This window comes from Bombus flavifrons, chromosome 18 (genome assembly GCF_040668555.2).
Source record: "Bombus flavifrons isolate JBK064 chromosome 18, iyBomFlav1_principal, whole genome shotgun sequence".
Taxonomy (NCBI): domain Eukaryota; kingdom Metazoa; phylum Arthropoda; class Insecta; order Hymenoptera; family Apidae; genus Bombus; species Bombus flavifrons.
This window is the reverse complement of record NC_138459.1, coordinates 918034-924169: the sequence shown is the minus strand read 5'-3', so window position 1 is coordinate 924169 and position 6136 is coordinate 918034.

The window sequence follows — 6136 nt, the reverse complement described above, 5'->3', positions numbered from 1 at the left end:
GTTGATATCGCGAATAGCGCGGAGACTGCAGCCAAGACATTCACCGAAAGAAATCAGCATTTCCAAAACACGTTCTTTGTCTCTGGTTCGACACGTGATATCGAGATATACGATAAAGGGACAACGTTAGCGAGGTGATTCATAATAGAAATTCGTGAGAAATTATTTCGTTAACACGCGAGATTAAAGATTAAAGTTGAAATTACACGTTGAACGTGTTGCAAGGAGGCCGTTCATTCGTGACACTTGGAACTCATTTACAGGCTGTGCAAGACGCGATAAGGCATTTTGGTGAATGTACATTGAAGTTTGTAAGGGCGACGGAAAACGCATTTAGCAGACATGTTAAACACATTTTCGTGTTTGCCGAGTATACTCGACTGAAACGCTGCTGGAACGTATAATTCCTGCTAATTAGCAATTAAAGCATCGAAACTGTAATAATCGGGGGAATGAGGAGACCGGCGAAGGAACAGATCGATCATCATATAGTCGCGTCGCAACTCCCAACAGATAGCGTTCTTTCCGTCGACTTCTCCGACATGTCTACCATGCCAACTGGTACACCAAGGCCAACCCGGCCAACTAGTCCGTTTATCTCATCGCAGCGACGTCGTTAGTCCTCTCGCGAGAAGCGAAGATTGACGAAGCGTGTAAGGCCGTCTGCTCGCACTCCAGTAGCTCTTTCTCGCTTGCTCGTTCCCCTTTCTCTCCCCTTTGTGCCTTTCTCTCCCCTTTGTGCCTTTCTCTCCCCTTTCTTCGATGCTGGTTTTTCTACCGATTCGTTTTACTAGCTAGCGACATTACCATCCCGAACCTCTCGTTCGACTCGCCCTCCACCAGCTTCCCACGTCGTCGATCGGGCTCGTGGTCGTTCTTTACTTGTCACCTGTAATTTGTGATTACTCGAGTTTGAATCCTCTCGAATCGCTTTTATACCGGCGAACGCCGTCGCGTTTATCCCCTGCAGATCGATACCGCACTTCCATGCGAAATCCAACTTTCAGCTGAAACGCGGCTTGTGAATTTTTTACGTCTCCTTCACTCCATCTCGACCCTTCACGCGCTCCCTCCAATTCGACGGCGATTACTTGGTAATCACGGGGCGACGCTTGATGGATATCTGGCGATAATTAGTCGCGTCGATTTCCAATCGCCGGTCCGTCTGGACGAGCGCCATTTCGATGAAATAGCATCGCATGCAAATATTCTCGTCTTTGGTAACGAGTGCTTGCCTTAGCGCAAATTTATCGCCATACAGTACCCGGACACCCCTAGGGCCATAGGGGTTGGAGTTACGCCAAACCAGCGCGCAAGGCACCCAGTGCTTTGCTACCTCGATTAGCTAAGCCTGCAGGGGCTGTCGCTCGTCTCAGGCAGAACGGGACATATTCTAAGCCCTCCCGTCTCTCTCAGGACGGTTCCGGAGCAGGTGGGACGCTGCTCACCCGCCGAAGGCCATTCGGGGCGTCTCGTAATGGCACAGCCGGCTTGTAACGCACGTATTATAATAAATTCCAGGCTACCTGATTGTACGTTAGTACGTGAAGTGAGCGGCGGCAGTGCCACCCCCAGCACCAAGTAAATTTGAAATCTGTCACGTGGTTGAATAACCGTAATCAGGTCGGTTGAAAATCATTCACCACGTGACCGTTTTATACGAATCGATTTTGCGCCCGTTTGCACATATTTACTTTGACTTGCACCTATACCAGGGATTCGCGTACCGCTTGTTTCTGTACATCTACTATTAAACGGAGTTTAGAGGATGAAACGAGATGCTTATCGGCGGAAAAGCGTTATCCGTGTGGGTTCAGAGCCTGAGGATCCGCTGCTTCTCGACGGTCCTTGAGGCAAACTGTTCTCTTCGGGATTTTCCTACTCAGTTCAAGCACGTTGCCAACTGCGTTTACGCTTCGACCACGCTTTCCAACGGGCAACGGTCGACGATAGCGTTCTACTTTAACGAATAGAAACCGAAGGACGCGTATTTGTCCATCTCCCCGTCCAGAATCGGCCAGCGCGCCCGTTCTTCCCTATCGTCGATTTGAAATCGCGGCTACGTAGTCGAACTCACGGCCGCGAACAAATCCGCGTAACTCGGTTGAAAACTACGTTGTGTGTTACTTTCACTGTAATTTCTTCACGAAAACGATCTTCCTTTCCGTTTGCTTACTCGCTTTACTTCGATACATATACGCCACCATTTTCCTCTCTGGCTCGTCGAGACCACGATTTACCGGATTCCAGTGGGTCGATCGAACGAGAAAAGGAGATTTCTTTTCTTCGACCACTTGGCGGCGAAAGTGTTATCGAGGCATTCCGACCGATAAGAGATTTTTATCATTGCCGCTTGGTTACAGAGCAACTTTGGTCGATCGTAAACGAGACATTTTGGAAGAACTGGCCGTCGACGATTTCGAAATTTTTACAACGCAGCGTGAAAGTTTTCTTCAATCGCGTGTAAAAACTTGAGTTTTATAACCACGAAGGAAGAAGGAAACCGAGTCTAGGAAAGTTTGGCACTCGGTCGTTCGTGTAATAAGGTATTTTTATTCCCTTTTGTTTTCGAGGTTAGGTATTACGCGGAGCCATTTTGAACGTTTCGTTTTGAACGAATCGGGATGCGTTCGATGATTTGTTAGTTAAGTTCCGGGTCGGAAGCGATTCCTTTGTGTTCTTCTTCTCTGCTTTTTCTTTCCTCGCAGTCGCTTCGTTAGTAGGCGAAACTAGGACGTACGGTCGTATTTGCCACGAACAGACGCAACGAGACGTTTCGTCGCGACGCAAAAGCTGGCCCGACACAAGGCGAACAAAATTAGTAATTGCAGGCTCCACCTGGCAAATTCTATGTGCTTGTAAGGAACACTATTTACAACAGATTTTCCGGTGTCAAGAAAGAAAGAAAAAAGAAAGCTTCACGCTCCACGGATGATCGATAAACCTGTGGCGGCACCCGACAGCACAAAGCGCCACTCAACAGTAACTAACACCGGACAACGGTAGCGCAATGGTTAGCTCCTTAGGTTACGAACGTTCGGGACCGGAAGCAGCGACATCTACAGCCAGCAGCTACAATTATCACGGATTACACATAAACACCTCAAACCTATGAATACAGTACTTTACTTGACTTTCCTCTCGCGGCATCTAAGCAACGTTATACAGTTTTTAACGTCGAGCCGATAAAAGTCGTTGCGTTCCCGTTTCGTTCGAGATATCGAAACGCGAGCTTCTCGAGCCTTAAGGAGGACAATCGTTTTAATATCGGAAATCTGGTACTCCGAAACTAGAGGAACAATGAAAATCCATAGATTTTGGGGTAATGCTTCCGCTTGGAGGACGTCTTGCTCGAAATCATTAAAACTTGTACGAGATGTCTTCTAGTCTAGGCAGCGTATTCATCTTTGAATTGTTTCAACAGTCTTCGACGCGCCCACCGCTAAAGGTAACGCGGTAAATCTGAAAACTACGGAAACGGATCAAAGCTGGCACTGATGATATCCGACGCGAGAGACCAAAGCCAAGTTATTAAGTGTACGAACATCCTACTGTAAATAGTGCAAATGGTGAAATCTACAGCGGAGTGATCATAATCTTTTGCATGCGTTGCGATTCTTCGAATTATTTATTATGAGAAGTAGTTTGTATATTTAAAGAAGACTATACGCGACGATCAGATCCGCGAATGATTAGAAAACGTGGCGATAATGGGTGTAAAAGTAGCAGTTCGAGTAGGTGTTGCTCGATTGGGAACGTTTCACACAGTTGCTTGCTTGTCGGCGAATCCGATATCGCACAGATCTGCCGTACGCGAGTAAAATGTATAACACAGAGGGAATCATTGTTGCTTGAATTGCATCCACTCGCGTCGCCTCCATCCGTCCCGAGCGCATTGCTCCGATGCGAAATTCCGGCGGGTGTATCTGGTAGGTTTCACGAGGAACAAACTTGTTGGTAGAACATGGCAAGTCCTCATGGGAGATACCACGGTTTCGAACTGTCAGGATGGGGAGGTTCGTCACGAAACTGCTGGTTACATTTCGTCCGTCCTGCGCGACGCCCTCGGAATGCCGTTTGTTGCTCCGTTCGAAGCTTGTGTAACGTCAATTCATATCGGAGACCAGGCCCCACACCGCGGGCAGAATGGTACCCAGATGTCTGCACATCCTTGGCGCATACCCTCAATAGTCTTAAGTAACCACCAGAGGTCCTGGAATTTTCATAGTTAAGGTCCTTCGGACCAAGCGAGTATCTCTTGTCTTAGATTACCTTTTACGTTTATTGTTTACTACGGGTTAACATGGAAAGTTGGTTTCCCTCACGTTTGGTATGTTTCGTTAGCAACTTTCTCACGAGGGCGGCTAAACCCCTTCCTGGTCCACCAACCGTCTCATCATCCAATCGGAGACGGTGTCTACTGCCCTCACTTCCTTAACTAAGATTATCATCAACAAATCTGATAGTCCCGTGTTCTTAGACACACCCACCCCTAGCTTTCCTCAGACATAGTATCGCCAGTAAAACTTCACTTATTCCGTATCCTTAGAATAGTCAACATCTCTCCGATCAGTCGCGTAAATTGTACTTGTGCTATTTAATAAAGAAACATAAAGTGGAGTTACGGCTCAAACTTCTTGTGTTTTAAATCTAAACCTTAATTTTACGTGACACTTGCATAGCCGCTTTTCATGTTCGCGGAATTTTCAACCTGCCTTCCATAATGCACCATTTCCATTTTCTACCGGTGTGTATTAATTATTCTTGACATCGACTCGATCCCGCTCTTTCCCTCCCACCGATGCTTCGTTAAGCTTTCGCGCAAGCGAATCTCCCGCGAGTTCCTTCGTTCGTTCTTCTGATTGCTTCGATTCATCCAACACGCTTCAGCTGCGGCAATCCCGAAATTCTTACACAAAGAGGTACCCTTCGCCTAACAACAGATCAACGACGACACCATCTCCGTTCTAGTAAGAGGACATAATTACACAGTTACGTGTACAAAAGCGCCAAAAGAAGAGATCATTAATCATTTGTCGTAAACTCACTCTCCGCGGAACAAGCTAGTGACATTCGACGAAATATAGTCGATAACTTGCGACACGACGAGAACCATATGCTCAATTTGACGAAACAGGAACTACATGCCCTTCGGCGGATGAACGAAAACGAAGACGAAATTGTGTCACCAGCTGACAGAGGCAATGTTGCGTATTATCGACTAAAGAGCAGCCGGTCAGGTCAAACCGATCGGTCGATATCGCGTACCTCGAATGACTTAACGTTCAAGGTGGAGGAGATGAGATAACTCGAGTGTTAGATTTAGACGGCACTTTATTTGTATTAGTTGAAGCACTTAACCGAACTAAGTTGGGACTCTGTCGTCCTGTGTCTGTAGTCTTCGTTGCTTGTAGTTGAACTAAGCGAGGACTCTGTCGTCCTCTGTCTGTACTGTCCGATGGTTGAAGCTGAACTCCGTGAGTCCTCTGTTCCTGATTCTCTCTTCCCGCCGTTGGATTTCTTCTCTCCCCCGTGCCCTTCCGGCTGGTCCTTTCCTAGATTTTTCCTGGCTTCGAATCACTACGTTTACTGCCCTGGGAAGATCGGTAATTCGCAATTTCCTAATAAGGGAAATGGGCCTGTCCGTGCCATAAACGGACGGCCAACTAAAGTTCCGAACAGGCAATATTATATAATCGTTGCACCAGCCTCTTAAACGACGGCTCGTACAAAAGACTGAAAAAGGACCTGTCACCGCAAAAACATAAAATCTGATTAAGAATTTCTCTCTCCCGGAATGCGTCGAGAACAAGATTACACCCAGAAATCCTTTACATGCAAGAAAGTACTTTCTTCCAAAAATTCATTAGAATTATATTCCCCTTAAATCCATCGTCAGTGCCATAATTTCTCACATCCAAAATATTCTCGCAAGCTTCGATGTCATCGTCTCACTGTTGAGTGCTTATTCTCGATACCTTCGACATCGTGAAATCCCTCCCACACTTTCCATCCGACCTAGTGGACACTGCCTCACCAATCCATATTTCTCGGTAGATGATAAATTTTACGAAGAAACACCCCAATATCTTGAAAGAACATTTTGAGACGCAGACCCTCAAAGAGACCTATAATA